The following is a 17,424-nucleotide window of genomic DNA, read 5'->3' as shown; positions in this document are numbered from 1 at the left end:
TCCATTTTTTCCAGATACATAGATTTTCAGAAACATTGTCATAACTGTAATTACATACATTTCTATGCTTTACATAGTGATCTTTTAAAATGGCTTTATAAGAGTTCATTGCGGAGTTTTGAAACAGCAACTTATGTTAATTATGTTAATAATTTCTGTAGTTGAATGAATTACAAATCATACTACATTAAGAGTAAGAACGTCTATTCCTCAAAGACATCATTAAGAAAACAAAAGGCACTTTATTGAATAAGAAGCTATATTTATAATACAATCATCCAATAAAGGACTCAAATATATAAAGAACTTTTACAAATCAATAAGAATAAGACAATCCGGTAGAAAAATGGACAAAAGACTTGAGCAGACACTTCAAAAAGAGGCTCTCCAAATCCAACTTCAAATGACCAATAATATATGAAATGTAATAATTTCATTAGTCATCAAAAATATGCAAATTGAACAATGTCATATCACTGTATACCCACAAGAATGGTTAAATTGTAAAAAGACAACAGATACCAATGGTAATGAGGCTATGGGGTAATAAAAACTCACACTCCTGGGGAGATACAAACTTGTACAGCCACTTTGGAAAATTGTTTGAAATAACTACTGGAGCTGAATATATGTATTTTTGCATTCACCAAAAGTTATGTATTAGAATCTTCATAGAAGCATTATTCTTAATAGCCCCAAACTGGAAACTACTCCAGTGTTCACCAGCAGTAGAATACAAATTATGTTATATTCACAAAATGGAATACAATGAGCAATGAGAATCAACAGTCTACAGCAACATGTAACAATACAGATGGGTCTCACAAACATAATATTGAGTAAGCACCAGACACAAAAGATACAAACTATTTGGTTTCATTTATATAAAGTAGAAAAACAGACAAAACTAATCTAGGCATTAGAAATCAGGATAGTGGGGGCACCTGGGTGGCTCAGTTGGTTAAGCATCTGCCTTCGGCTCAGGTCATGATCTCAGGGTCCTGGGATCGAGCCCCACATTGGGCTCCCTGCTCAGCGGGAGGCCTGCTTCTCCCTCTCCTACTCCCCCCGTTTGTGTTCCCTCTCTCACTGTCTCTCTCTCTGTGTCAAATAAATTTAAAAAAAAAAAAAAAGAAAAAGAAATCAGGATAGTGGTTCCCCATGTGGGAGTGAAGTGATAGGGAGAGAGCTCAAGGGCGGCTTGTGGGATACTGCTCATGTTCAGCTCCTTGATTTGGGTGCAGGTTACATGGATGTGCTCATCTTGTCCTGTACAAATAAGACATGCACTTGTGTGGATGTATATTATCCTTAAATAAAGAGATATATTAAAAAGTACAAGAAGGTGAAGTATGGGATTCAGATCCCAGATCATCTCATTCTTAAGTTCCATGCCTTGCTGAATGTTCTGTGCTATTTTGTCACGTGATAAGCAGATCAAAAGTAAATTTGCAATCCATGGCCCTTTGCTTGTGCTTTTAAGATTGCATTCGAGTCCAGTTGCTGTTATAAACTCTGTTGTTTGTAAGTGATAATTTGTAGCCTAGTCTCTCTCACTGTGAAGTTCTGGGCTCCTCATAAGAAGGGACCATGTCCTAGAAATCTTTATTTTCACAGTGCGTTGGACAATGCCTGGCCTGAAATAGATACACATGAATGAAGGAATGAACCATCTATATCCATATCTATAGAATGCATAAGACTCAGCCAAGGAAATTTCAGTAGATACCCTAGCAGGAAAAAGTAAACTTTCTAATATATATATATTTTAAAACAAACATGTTGAAGGCTTTTAAAGTTACATCATGATGACCTGAAAGAGTCAATGCCATTTATAGAGATTCTTCATTTATCATTTGGGAGTATCTTTAGGTGCAGAGAAAATCTAGCTTAAGCAATGTCTTTGTAATATCTAGAAATATAATGGTTTATAAATATACACTTACGCTGCACACATTACAGTGAAAATATTCTTTATGATAATTCATTCAGTCAATTATTTCTTGCTACATGGCAGGCATTGCCGACACTGCTGTGCTTCCAGGCACTTACATGAATAAAACAAATGCATGAAACATACATCTAGGAGGGGGAAACAATAAGCAACATCGGTCATAGATAAAATAGAGGGTGATCAATGCCATGGGAAAAGAAAAAGTAGAGGAGATAAGGAGAGCCAGAGGCTGGTTACAATTTTAAATAGTGACAAAGGTGTCATGGAGAAAGTGACGTTCCAGCAAAGATTTGAGAAAGTGAGGGAATTAACCCTGCCAATTTCTGGGGGAGCAGCCCGTTCAAATGTCCTAGCGAGGGAGGATGCCGGACATGTTTGGCAACAGCAAGAAGGCTGGTGTGGCTGGAGCAGGGTGATGGAGGAGAAGGGCAGAGAGGAGTAAGGCCAAATCACATGGGACCTTGTAAACTGTCTTAAGCTCTTGGACTTTTACTCTGAATGAAACCGGAAATTTGTGAAAGGTTTTGGAAAAGTGAAATCACGCTAATGTGATCCGACTTACATTTTATTTTTTTTTAAGATTTTATTTGTTTATTTTAGAGAGAGATATGTGCAAGCGTGAGTTGGGGGGAGGGGTGGACCGAGGGAGAGGGAGAGAGAATCCTCAAGCAGACTCTCCGATGAGCGAGGAGCGTGATGTGGGGCTTGATCTCAGGACGTTGAGATCATGACCTGAGCCAAAATCAAGAGTTGGATGCGTAACTGACTGAGTCACCCAGGCGCCCCCTGACTTACATTTTAAAAGGAACGTCTGTCAGCTGTTTAAAGAAGCAGTTAAGAGAGCAAATGTAGGAACAGGGCATACAGTGGGAGGCTATGTGATTCAGATGAGAACTGATGTCAGTAAAGGCAATGAGGACTGGTTGGATTCTAGATCTATTTTGAAGATAGAACAAGCAGGATTTCTTGACAGATTGGCTGTGGTGAGTGAGAGGAAGAAAATATCAAGGATGACTGCGTGATTTCTGGCCTGAGGATAGTGGGAGGCTATTAACTAATTGGCCACAAGTAGTTTACTAATGTACAAAAGCAGATACATGGAAGGGAAGTCAGACTTGCTCTGAAGGGAGTGTGGCATATATCCTGTATGTATCCCTGCTACTTACTGACCACGTGTCTGTTTTCATCCCCTATCTTTGGCCTATGGCAGCCATCTTAGCTCCAAAGTTAACCTACACCTTAGGTTACCCTACATGTTGCACAAAGTTAACCTCTTGTGCAAGTAGAAGAGAGGAATTTCCACTCGTTTCAGGGACGTACTTGGAACTTAATGTTTTAGAAGTTCAATGTTCATTCATCTGCATAAATATTTTACCTACCAATGGGAAATCTGTAATTCCATTAGATCTTGTCTTTATCAGTCAACCTAACTTGGCTACGATAAATATAAATAAGTTCCTTGAACTCCAAGGAACCTCTAATTTTTTTTTTTTTTTTTTTTTTAGTACAGTTGACACACAATGTTACATTCATTTCAGGTATAGAACTTGGTGAGTTGACAAGTTTACACGTTATGTTATTTTCACCACAAGTGCAAATTGGACAGTCCAGTTACACTGCTTTTGACTATATTCCTTATGCTATGCCTTTTATTCCCATGATTTATTTATTTCATAACTGAAAGTTTGTATCTCCTACTCCCTTTCACCCATTTTGCCCATCCCTCTTCCCTCTGGCAACCATTGGTTTGTTCTCTATATTTATAGTTCTGATTGTGCTTTTTGGTTTGTTTATTCATTTTTTGGGTTTTTTTTTTTTAGATTCTACTTATGAATGAAATGATATGATATCTGTCTTTCTCAGTCTGACTTATTTTTCTAAATTTAATTTCTAAATTTTCTAAATTTAATTTCTAAATTTAAAAGCTATAGCTAAAATATATAAAGAAGCATTTCCATTTTGATTTAAATAAGTATGTGCTGGGCGCCTGGGTGGCTCAGTTGGTTAAGCGACTGCCTTCGGCTCAGGTCATGATCCTGGAGTCCCGGGATTGAGTCCCACATCGGGCTCCCTGCTCAGCAGGTAGTCTGCTTCTCCCTCTGATCCTCCTCCCTCTCATGCTCTCTCTCTATCTCATTCTCTCTCTCAAATAAATAAATAAAATCTTTAAAAAAATAAAAAATAAATAAATAAATAAGTATGTGCTTTGAAGTGAAAACTTTTTTAAGTTTCACATAAGCCCCGGAGAAAAAGAAACAGATGACATCAATTAATTTTTTTTGTTTTCACAGAATGCAAATAACACATTTGAGTTTTTATTATTCTTTTTTATCATTATTGACAAATGACAATTCTGTGAGCCTAAAGGCCTAAAATTTCTTAATTACACATATGTGTCAGAACCAGTATGCCCTTATGAGTGTCTATATTGCTTATTTTTGTGTTTCTACTATAAGTCTCATGAGCAAACTATTAGTAATACATACATTAATCAGTTTAGGATGAGTAAGATATAATCTTTCCATCCAAGGAATGAAATGTGTTGTTTCTACACAGTCACAAGGCATTCATGTTGGTGTGCTAGAAATTTTTAAAACTTACCAGAATTTACCATCTGCTGGTGTTTTTTTTTTAAATCTATTCTGCTTACCCATTTTTCCTCTATTAATTGTTCTTCTGCAATAGAATTAATGAACATTCACAATGTTTTTCTAATTAGGTGAAATCATAAAACTAAAGATTACATGGGCAGTGATGAATTTAAAGAGGTTCCTTCCCCAAATAAATCAACATTTTAGATTGTGCGAAGGAAAACTAACACTACAGCATTTCTCCAATCATGTCGCTCTCTTCCACAAAACTTTTAGTGTCTACCATTGTCTACACTGTCCAGTAGGGTACACTAGTCACATGTGGCTATTTAAATTTGATACATTAATTATTTAATAATAACCTTAATACAATAAAATTAAAACTGCGGTTTCTCAGTTGAACTAGCCACATTTTAAGTACTAAATAGCCATGTGTGCCGATATAGAAAGAATATTGCTATCATTACAGAAAATTCTATGGGAAAGTGCTAGTATAGAGAATAAATTGCTGGTTTTTTAGCATAAATTTCCATGCCCTCGCTAATTTCATTCCAGTTTACCTTACTAGTTATATCTTCCGCTTTACTGATCATATGCAATAACCCATGCATCTTATACTTTTTTATTTCTAAGCCCTTACTTATTTGATTCCTTCAGCTTACAATTAGCTTTCTCTGTTTTTCACTTAGTGAAAAATTCCCTTATCTACACCGATTCGCTTAATGCACCTTCTTCACAAAAGCCATCTGTATTCAGCCCTAATGGATTTAAGTAATTTCTTCCTTTGTGCTTTCTAAAATGTTCTTGTATTGGGCGCCTGGGTGGCTCAGTTGGTTGGGCGACTGCCTTCGGCTCAGGTCATGATCCTGGAGTCCCTGGATCGAGTCCCGCATCGGGCTCCCTGCTCGGCAGGGAGTCTGCTTCTCCCTCTGGCCCTCCCCCCTCTCATGTGCTCTCTCTCATTCTCTCTCTCTCAAATAAATAAATAAAATCTTTAAAAAAAATAAAATAAAATAAAAAAATAAAATGTTCTTGTATTTCTAACGAACTCTGTACCTTATTTATGTACATTTGTTTCTATCATCTGTTCCAGACTCCAAAATGTATCTTCATAGTACACTTTGCCATGTATATTAATGAATATTCTAAAATGATGATTTGAGTAATTCAATAAATTTAAAAGTTACTTCTGTTCTGTGAGCATTTGCAGGCACATTGTTTGATGTGCTTTGAATTTGTAAATTTATTTGCTCTATTATTTTTTAGGATTGTCATTTTCAAAACCCACTGACACTGACTAGCCTAAATGGGGGGAAAGGGACAGGGGACTAATTAAATCAAGTTATAGATCCAAGTTTCTCTTTTCATGACTGTAATTTGGTGCTTGAGCATTTCAATTGCCTTCGCTATTACCTCCCATGCCTGTAGCTAGAAAACAGGATGAAATTTAAATCAATCAAATAAGAGAGTGTCTTCTAATCCCTGATAATTGGTGCTAGGTGCTAGGTGTCTTTTTATTCAGCTGTCTCTGGTTGTTGGTTTTGCAGAATTACAATCAACAGGACAGACGGAGGTTGTTATGACCTTTTTCATGCCTTTCTAAAAACCTGTTGGTGATTGCTACACTTCCATTATTTAAAGCAAAACAAAGTGTCACATCAGTTAATCTATTTTCAAATTATAAGCTCCAAATGGATTCTCAGAGGTCATCACTTCTCTCATCTCCAGAAAATACAGCAGAACACCACAGCATATTCCTTTTAAGGAAATTTTGAATTGTGTTTCTCTTGTCTTCCACAACATTCTCATTTGTAAGTTTCAGAAATTGGCAGGTGTTACCGAAATTTTGGGAGCTCCAATGTTGGAACTGCCTTTGTGAAACAAGAGGAAGTTTTTGTATATCTCTGTTACCCTGACTATCCACTTTCAAAAGAAAATGTTTCATAACATGGCATTGGTGGCTTCATAGGGACAGTCATCCTGATATCTTTGGACTTGGTAGCTACCATTCAATTAGAGTGGAAAGAGAAAGTCTTCTTGTGCTCATCCTAAAGTCAGTGTATTCATTAAATGCTTTTAAATTTATTATAAATACCTTTCAACTCATCTATCTTATGGCTACACCAATAACCCCTCAGCAGATGACTTTCTTCATCTAGATATCTCCAGCCTTGGGCTTTCTCCTATGCTCCACTTCTGCCATTAAAACGGGTTGCTAGATACTCATTCTTTCATTCAGCTAACATTTATTGATCACATACTATATGCCAAGCACTGTGCTAGGTTTTTAGGAAACAAAGACACGGCCAGTGTGGCAAAATGCTCGTGGTCTCCACAGAGGAAAAGGCTACTAAACCAAAGATGACAGTGCAGCAAGGGACAATATAACAGAGGGGAAAGAGTCCTGATTTCTACTCTTGTGTCTTTCTTACTCTGATGTCTGAAATCCACAAGTTATTAACCAGTCTGAGCCTCAGTTTTCTCTCTTTTTTTTTATTAAAGATTTTTATTTATTTATTTGACAGAGAGACACAGCGAGAGAGGGAACACAAGCAGGGGGAGCGGGAGAGGGAGAAGCAGGCTTCCCGCTGAGCGGAGAGCCCAATGCAGGGCTCGATCCCAGGACCCTGGGATCATGACCTGAGCGGAAGGCAGATGCTTAACGGCTGAGCCACCCAGGCGCCCCCTCAGTTTTCTCTTTTATAAAAGTGGAAATATAAACCTTTACCTCATTGAGTTATTGTGAGGGTTAATTGAGCTGGCAAATGCAGAATTGAAACAACCTAATTCTCTGCCTCCAAATTCTAGTCCGTTGCTTACTGAATTCCTTATTCTATTATTTAAGACCCTGATCCTAATTATCCACTGTTTTCTCTCCCACAACGTAAGTGCAAATTAAACTGATTTGCTTCCTGTTCCTTGGATACATTTAATGCCTGATGCCCCCTTGCCTTTGCTCAGGCTCTTTTTTCTGCTTGGAATATCTCCAATTCTGCATGTCTAAATCCTTTTTGCTTCAAGATGTCTTGATGAAATACAATCTCTTTCAAGAAGCTTTCCTAGGTTCCCGCAGCATGAGATCACCGCTTCCCGTAAAATCATGTAGCAGTTTGTTCAAACTTTTTTTAATGATGTTTTTAGAAGGCAAGTCACATCAAGTACTAGGGTAGGAATGATAATTAATATCTGTGCACTTAAATGTTGTAACTGTGACAACAGTTTGTCATTCCAGCTTGTGGAAGAGCTGGTGGAACAATCTTATCTCTGAAATGAAAAAGCAACTAATAGACTTTAGAACAGGAATGCCCAGGGGCGCCTGGGTGGCTCAGTCAGTTAAGCGTGAGATTTCAGCTCAGGTCATGATCTCAGGGTCCTGGGATCCAGCCCCGCATCAGGTTCCCCCCTCAGCGGGGAGTCTGCCTGTCCCACCCCCACTTCCTCTCCCCCCACTGCCCCTCCCCCCACGTGTGTGGGCAGCTCTCTCTCTCAAATAAATAAAATCGAAAAGAAAAAAAAAAAAGCAGGGGCGCCTGGGTGGCTCAGTTGGTTGAGCATCTGCCTTCGGCTCAGGTCATGATCCCAGAGTCCTGGGATCGAGCCCCACATCGAGCCCCACATCGGGCTCTCCGCTCGGCGGGAAGCCTGCTTCTCCCTCTCCCACTCCCCCTGCTTGTGTTCCCTCTCTCACTGTGTCTCTCTCTGTCAAATAAATACATAAAATCTTTAAAAAAAAGAAAAGCAGGAATGCCCACCTTTCCCCATATCCAACCTTCAGTTAGCCCTTGCCCTTCCCACTTCACCGCTTTCATTTTCTTCTGTCTTCAGGAAACTGTTTCTATGTCTCAAAGTAAATGAAAGATAGTGATAATGAACCTAACATAAAAACCAGCTGATATAAATCTTCATGAACAACTTTGAGTTGTGAGCATTTTTAAGCTTTTAGATGTTCACCGATGCTTCCAGTTGTACCTTCTTTTGCAGGAATGCCATCATTTCCACTTTCCCATTACTAGGAATATGTATAAATTAAGACGTACAAGGTGAATGTATGTATAAATATGTACAAATGACTTCAATGAGCTCTGTGAGCAACTCTACCTTATTAATCCTAATTCACAGATATACTTTTTCACTCCATGAAATGAAGCCAATGAGCTTGTTCTGTTGGCTTCGTTATAATGTTTCTTCCTTGGTTGTTGCTAGAAAGTTGTTTTTTTTTTTAAGATTTTAGTTTTATTTGTTTGACAGAGAGAGACACAGTGAGAGAGGGAACACAGCAGGGGGAATGGGAGAGGGAGAAGCAGGCTTACCGCTGAGCAGGGAGCCCGATGCGGGGCTCAATCCCAGGACCCCAGGATCATGACCTGAGCCGAAGGCAGACGCTTAACGACTGAGCCACCCAGGCACCCCTAGAAAGTTTTTAATACTGTTGATTTAGCGTCTCTATACCTTAAATTTCAAAATCTTGATCATTTTATCTGTCTCTTTCAGCTGGGATACAGACTGCATACTATAAATATTTCCTCTTTTTGATTTCCTGAGACTGCCAGAGACTTTGTTCTTTACTTTCCAAGTTCTCTAGAATTTTTTTTCTTTCTGTTAATGGCAAATATTTCTGTACGGAACATCTCTGCTACATATTTCCCACATTCTCTAAGATTTGACTTGCTATTTTTTGTTTGTTTGTTTATCTGATCTCTTTATTTAACCAGAATTCTGAATTGTTTTATTCTATGTGGAAGGCCTATATTATTCAACTGACCCATGGATAATGAGTGGTCGGCTGATGGCCACTGTCCACTGCTGAGTGTCTGTATGAGGCATTTCATCTTAAAATAGTTGATCCATGATAGCATCAGTGACTAGTGATATAATTATGTAAGTTTGTTTTCTATTTCAACCATATTTACATCTAGCAGCCGAATCCTTGCTTCCATCTCAGCCATATCGTATAGTTTCCAGCCTGGGCACCCTCTCGAAAGAGAGAAGGTAGATCTAACGGCTGGATACAACTGATACCACTGAGAAGAGTGTTCATCCTTCTTTAGAGGCACTTAAGACTTTGTCACCAGTGGTTAGAAGAACAGACGCTGTGAGTAATTTGTTGAGTGGTTTATGTAAACTAAGTGCATTTCCATTTTTATGGCCTCTGACTTCCCATGATTGAAAATTTAAACCCAAGGACAGGGAGAAGGAATCTCATCTTTCTCCCATGATACTTTCCTTGATGGGAAAAAAAAAAAGAATTCAACCTGATAATTACATAACCTCTCTACTATTACAACACTACGTGGCAACCTCAAGGGATCCTAAGGAGCCTGGGAAATCATTTCTACACATGATTGTGAACCACGTATGGAAAAAGATTCCTCCAGTGTCTTCATTGAACTAGTCGGTCTACTGCCCTGAATTATTCTGGAACCAATAAGTTCATAGCTGACTTATAATCATTTCCCTTCATGTGATTTGAACTGTGAGTCACCTGTTCCACTGAAATTATGGACACACTGGTGTATTTTTAACATACTATGAGCCACTCTTCTAGAATAAAACAGAACAAAAATGCAATATGCAATTGTCTGGAGAGTAATGGTGTGTAAATTCTTGAGTACAGATCTATGTCCTGGATCTTATAGGAGCTGATGAAGGGCTCCAGGGCTGAGGCTCTCAGCCCATCTTCCCCAGGGCTGTCTTCCCAATCCAAGAGAAGAAGAAACACTACTTCCTACAGTGAATCATTCTTTGGGGGCTCCCACAGCCCTTGGTTTCTGTCTTCCTCTTTTCTGGATCTTGTCTTATTCATCTTTGTAGTTTCCAAACCAAGCATAGTAGAATCTGTATACATATCTTTTGAATCCATCCATCCATTCATTCCTTTATTTAATAGATATTTGTCAAGTACCTATTATGTGCATTAGCCTGTGCTAAGCATTAGGAATGCAAGAGAATAAACCAGACAGTTACTTCTCTGAAGGAGCTTAATTTTCATATGTTGAGGGTGAGGGAAGTCAGACTATACAAGAAAAATTACACAGATAATTCCAACTTCAATATTTTTAAGTGCTCTGAAGGATTAGCGAGTCCTGACCAAACTCTGCTAATGAGCTAGCAATATGACACTGGCCAAATTACTTAACCACTCTCAGTTCCAGTTTTCTCATTTGTGAAATAAGAGATTCATATGAGTTAATGTCTAAAATCCTTTTTAGGCCTGAACTTGATGACTCTGTGCTTGCTTAATGAAGAAATATATTATGTACAAAGAGTAGCTGATCAAAATTACCCATTAAATAATAATACCAATAATGATTATCAAGAGTTTGTTTGATAAGTGTTCAAACTCTCTGTAACTATAATGGGAACCTTACCACACGGAGAGAAATAAAGTAGGGAATCTGCTAAACAATAACAACAACAACAAAACACAAAACAAAACACAGTTAGATTAAGAATTAGAGTAAAATAAATGAAATGTCTTGAATCCTAAATACCTGGCATCATTTTGAATGAGTAACAAGGCAGTGTGAAGTTGTAACAGAAATCTTTTCTAGCTCCAGAAGATTACAAATAGTGCATGGGGTTACAAAAGAGATAACATATTTTTGAGAATTAAGTTACTCAGTTGTCTAATGCTGCATTTAAAAAAGGCCTGGTTCTTGGCAGGAGACTTCCGGTTTGTTTTCATGTGAAAGGGAAAAACTTTACCAGTGAGACAGATAAGAGGAGGTGGGACAGTTATCTCCTCTTCCCATAGAGGAAGGAAGGGAGGTGCTCAGATAGTTATTTCCTCAAAGCTGAGGGAAGAAAGCTCAAGGGAATCTCCCCTAAAGTTTGTGGCTTAGCTGGTAGACAGACTGACATCTCAAAGCCTGGTGGTCGCTTGCTGACCTGCCCTGGGGCTCTTGGAAGAAGGAGCGTGGGGGAAAGAGGTGATGTGACTACAGTGAGCCAGGAGGCCTAGGAGCAGGAACTTTCCCTGCGAGTTCACCATTCCCAAGAGCTACAGCAGATGCCTGTGAGTAGGTGGGCCTCTCACCTGTGCCACAGAGTATCTGTGGAGGGGGCAGAGCTAGTTGGGGACTGCTGCAGCAGGAGGCAGAGAGGCACATACCCAGAAAGGCTGTGGCTTGATGCTGAATAGGAATCCTCCAGAGAACAGACCCTGTCTCACAAGGTGCCACCAGTGTCCCAAGGAGTTTTAGGGATCTGAGTCCTTCTTCAGGGGGGTCCACTGGGTCCCCCAGTCACCCCAGACTGAGACAGTAGATCGGAAGTCAGATCAGTGGTGATAACCACAGAAAGGGGACAATGACTCTGCCACACCAAGGTGGAAGTCTTCCTGAAAGGAAATAAGGGTTACATCTGAGAAAAAGGAGAACAATCAAGTAGCCCTGGGTCGTCAAAGGACACATTTGTGTCATTCTCTTGCCTGAGATGAGGCTTAGGGAGAAGGACTGACCTCTGAGCAAGCCAATAGGTTTCAGGTCACGAATTATACCGTCAGCATACTTTGGGTTCTTCTAGCATCTCAAAGTCAAGCAGCAGCTGAACAAAGCTTATCACCTTGGGACCAGAGGAAGCAGAGAACCTGGTGTCTGAAGACTCCAACCCTTCCTTAGCACCTCCCCACTGAGGCCACACCCTAGAGTCATCACATGAAGACCATTTTAGGAGAGAAGCAGGGGAAGACTCTCTGAAACACTATATATGTTCATCTAAGAGATACTGAAGGGGCCCCTAGCTGGCTCAGTCAGTAGAGCATGGGACTCTTGATCTCTGGGCTGTAAGTTCAAGCCCCACATTAGGTGTAGAGATTACTTAAAAATAAAATCTTAAAAAAAAAAAATACTGAATACTGCCCAAATGGGTTTTTAAAACGTTTGTGTGATACTAAGCTTTAAAATATGTTGGAATTTTGTTCCTACTTACCAGTGGATGAGGGGGCCAAGGGAAACCTAGAATAGCTATAACCAAAATAAAGAATTTATACTAATTTTGTACACTTGACTTTTCAAGTCTGGATTCCTGACCCTCCTATACTCTATTGAGTTAAATAAATAATTGGATCACCAGAAGTCTAAAAAATTAGGTTCTCTTGTAAAAGTAATGTATTGTAGAAGTAATGTAATACAGAAAAACCAGCTATGACCAAATCTGTTGTTTTTTTTTTTTAAACCTATTTTGATATGAACTGGAACAGCTTCATTTCCCAGCTCTGCCACTTATTAGGTGTGTTGTCTTGGGCACATTGCTTAATCTCCCTGCCTCAGTTTCTCCATCTTTAGAAAGTATAAAATAATAGCTATCTTGTGGAATTATTATAAGGTTTAGGAATAACACGTGTAGAGTTCAAACATAGTCCTTGGCATACAAGTGATGCTCAACGTTGAGGATTACCATTGGCATGATTACTGTATGTTGTGGCCTTCTTATTTTTTTTTTAGAACAGGGAAGTCAGAATCACCGGACTTTGCTTAGGATTTGCTTCAGATGAATAAAGCTTAATAAATCTCTTAACCATAGCCAATTCTCCAAATGCTTATTATAGTCAGACTGTGTTTACCAAAAACCACACTGAAGTAAAAATCTATTTGTTGTTGACATTACTTTGTAGAGTCTCTTACGTTAAAATATGCTTCCTCAATGAATTGAGAAAAAAATTGAGACTTAAATGTGGAAATTAACTTTAGAAGTCACTGAAAACCTTGAGACTTGTTTCTTAGACAATGGAAATGGAGAACTGAGACATTTTTATTTGATCTTCAAAGGTAACCAAGTAGGCTGTTTTTGGCCCCGAGTTCCTCCTCTTCCAAACTAGTAGGAACCATTTTGTCCTGAAACATCAAAAAATTACTTTAATTCCCTTTAAAAAGCTAAATAGTCCCCTGTCATGATGGAAAAGGCATGGAGAAAAACTCTTTATGAGAATAATAATAGATAAGAAGAAAACAGCATGGTTTACTTGTTCTATAAATACTTGAATAGCAAAAGGTACTGAACTTTTCTGTCTCCGGTACTGTATTTTTCTTATTTATCCATAGCATTTCTGTATGCCGAAAAGATGTTTAATAATATACATTGAAGACAAATCAGGAACAAAAACATCTCTCAAGCTTCCTGATTCAAAATGACACAAAGTGACACAACATGACTACAACCATTGAGATGAAAATAGAGAAGAGGTATTGCATCTAGATATTTTCATGATCTAGGTATCTTCCATTGTTTCAAATGTTTTTGCTTTTTGCTAAATTCCTTCGTTCTTATCTCTGTGATTAATCATAATTAATTCATGATTAATCATAACTGAACTCTACCTGTGTTCTTTCTTTTTTTTTAAAGATTTTATTTATTTGACAGAGAGAGACACAGCGAGAGAGGGAACACAAGCGGGGGGAGCGGGAGAGGGAGAAGCAGGCTTCCCGCGGAGCAGGGAGCCCAATGCGGGGCTCGATCCCAGGACCCTGGGATCATGACCTGGGCTGAAGGCAGATGCTTAACGACTGAGCCACCCAGGTGCCCCTACCTGTGTTATTTCTAAGCCTTCTAATAATCCAATAACCACAATTTCAGTATCTCCCCAATGTTTCTACTCCCTGTGATTACAATTCCTCTCTACTCCATTTTAGCATGATGCAACTAGGAGTCGTACTACTCCTGGATGTTCCAAGATACTTGCAAATTCAAATATTCTGTATCATTTGTCCCTCACCCTCACTGATCTTTGAGCACAAAATACCTCCTGCCCATGGGTTCTGTCTCACTTCATCTTTGTGCCATCCTTGGGAAGGAGGATTTTATGAACCCTTAAAAGTAGACAGAAAAACAAACAGATGGAGTCCAGAATTAGTTGTTGATTCATATTATCCACATATTAAACATATGGAGGTCTAATATTAAAATTAGCCTGAGCTCAGAGGCGGCAGAACAACACATCCCAGTTTAACTCCTACCTCATTAACCACTCCTTTTTTGTCATTTCTGTTGGTTCCTCTTTATTTTTCTAACTCTTGATTATAGAGGGTACCATCTACAGGGGACTGCAGAGAGGACTCAGCTCTGGAACCCTTTACAATCTCATCCAGTCTTGTGGCTTTATATGCCATCTGTAAGCTTGGTCTTCCCAAATTGATATCCCCAGCCTAGATCTTTTCTCAAACTACAGAACCTCTTGTATGCAATTGCCTATTTGATGATTCTACTTTAAATTCTAACTGGTACCTCAAACATAATATTCCAAAACCAACTTTCTGTTCACCTCCACTTCTGCCTGCCCTCTCAAAGTCTTCTCAACCTCAGTTAATGACCATTTAATCCTTCCAGTTGCTCAGGCCAGAAACTTTGGGTCCTCCTTGACTCTTCTCTTTCTTTCATCTCCCACATCCTGTTACCATGGATTTATAGCATATCCAGAATCCAACCACTTCTCTCTACTTTCATCACAACCACCCTGGTCCAAGTACATCATTTCTCACCTTCATTATTGCAGTAGCCTGCTGTTGGTCTCCCTGCTTCCATTCCATGGGGCCCACTTCTGTTCTCAACACAGCAGCTAAAGTGATCCTGTTAAAAACTAAGTCCAATCATGTCATTCCTTGTTCTAGTGGCTTCCCATCACACTCAGAAAAAAACCACAAAATTTTATAGTGCCTACAACTGTTCTACACAATCTGCCTTTACATACACACACACCCACACACACCACCTCCAACCCTTCCCTCTGACTTCATGACCTCCTCCTACATTACCCACCCCCACCCCCCTGCCTTGCTCATTCTGCCTCCTTAGGATTCCCAGATCCTGCCATGTATGTTCTATTCTCACGTCCTTTGACTTTATGTTTCTTCTGATGGATAGCTCTTCCCTCAAATATCCATGTGGATTATTCCCTCACTTCCTTCATACTTTTGCTCCAACATCCTCTTCTTAGTCATGCCTTTTCTGACAATCTTATTTTAAACTCTAAAACCTCCTTCCCTTACTGTTCCCCACACCACATGACTTCCTATTGCTTCTCTCTTCTCTTATTTTCTCTATATAACCACTTATCATCATCTAGCAAACTATACAATTTACCAGTTACTTTTAAATATTTTCTATATGATGGTCTTTCTCCAATTAGAAAGTAAGTTCCATGAATGCAACATTGTTTATGCTATTATTTTTTGTTGCACCCACAGTACCCGGTACATAGTAAGCACTTAATAATTATGAAATAAATAGTAGTGGACTCGTACTGAATTTTATGTGTATTAATTAATTTAAATCTCACAAAAATCCTATGAGACAGATCCTATCATTATCCTAATTTTACAGATAAGGAAATTGAAGCACAAAATGCCTAAGTATCTGACCCAAGGTCATACAGCTAGGATACAGTGGAAGCAAGTTTCCAATCCACCTATGCTAGCTCTAGAGTCTGAGATCTTAACTACTTTGCTATATCATTTCTCAGAAAATTCTACCTTATCATTGGTTAACTTTAAATAACCAGACATTTGTATAATGGTTTTACTTTGTCCTTTTCCTTTTGGTTTATTATATTAGAAGATCTTAGTGAAACAATCATGTTTCTAAAACCTTGGTATCAGTAATAACTCCAATTTGTAAGTGGACCAAATAAAGAGTGTATCTCTCTTCTTGGTATGCACAATTAGGATTGAGGGTTTTTATATTTTGTCCTAAGGCATTAAGATGTTCGTGGCTATTTGCATTATTAAAAGAAAGGGCCAGAACTTGTGTCCATCAGACCTTGCACTCTGATTTTCAGTTTGGGGAATATTGTCAAGTAGTCCTGATGAAAACAAAATTGTCTTGTTGGGTTTGACTGTCAATTCTGAAATTTGCAAACATTGTGACACCATGGGAAGAAAATTAGTTTCTTCATCTGCAAAAGAAGTTCATTACACACATCTTGCCTACAACATTGCTATACAGTGTGATTCAATGTAAATCATTATTACTGATGGATAATACATTTGTAAAATTGTTTTCCCACTGCTGAAAAGATTAGAAATGAAATGGAAATAGACACAAAGTATAGGCTGAACCCTCCCTGTCAAGAAGTGATTTGTTTCTTCTAATTTTTGCATATACTAATGATGACCTATCAGAAAGAGAGATTAAGGGTGCCTGGGTGGCTCAGTCAGTTAAGCATCTGACTCTTGATCTGGCTTAGGTCATGATCTCAGGGTCATGGAATTGAGCCCCATGTCGGGCTCTGTGTTTAGCAGGGAGTCTGCTTAAGATTCTCCCTCTCCCTCTGCCCCCTCCCCCTGCTCTCTCTCTTTCAAATAAATAAATAAATAAATCTTTGGGGGGAAAAAAGAGAAATTAAGAAAACAATCCTATTTACAAGAGCATCAAAAACAATAAATACTTAATAATAAATTTAACCAAGGAGGTAAAAGATCTATACACTGAAGACTCTAAGACATTGATAAAAGAAATTGAGGAAGACACAAATAATTGAAAAAATATTCTATTTTCATGGATTGGGATAACTAATATTGTTAGAAAGTCCATACTACCCAAAGCTGTCTAGAGTTTCAGTGTAATCTTTATCAAAATCCCACTGGTATTTTTTCACAGAAATGGAAAAAAAGAATTCCAAAATTTGTATGGAGCCACAAAAGACCCCGAATAGCCAAAGCAATCTTGAGAAAGAAGAACGAAGCTGGAGGCATCACACTTCCTGATTTAAAACTATATTACAAAGCTATAATAATTGAAATAGTATGGTACTGGGATAAAATAGATACTCTGTAGATTAATGGAAAAGAATTAAGAGCCCAGAAATAAACCCATACATATAAGGTCACCTAATACTTGACAAGAGAGCCAAGAATACTTAATGGGGAAAAGATAGTCTCTTCAATA

Source organism: Leptonychotes weddellii, chromosome 4 (genome assembly GCF_054177405.1).
Source record: "Leptonychotes weddellii isolate Sample4059 chromosome 4, ASM5417740v2, whole genome shotgun sequence".
Lineage (NCBI taxonomy): Eukaryota > Metazoa > Chordata > Mammalia > Carnivora > Phocidae > Leptonychotes > Leptonychotes weddellii.
This window is presented reverse-complemented; position numbering follows the sequence as displayed.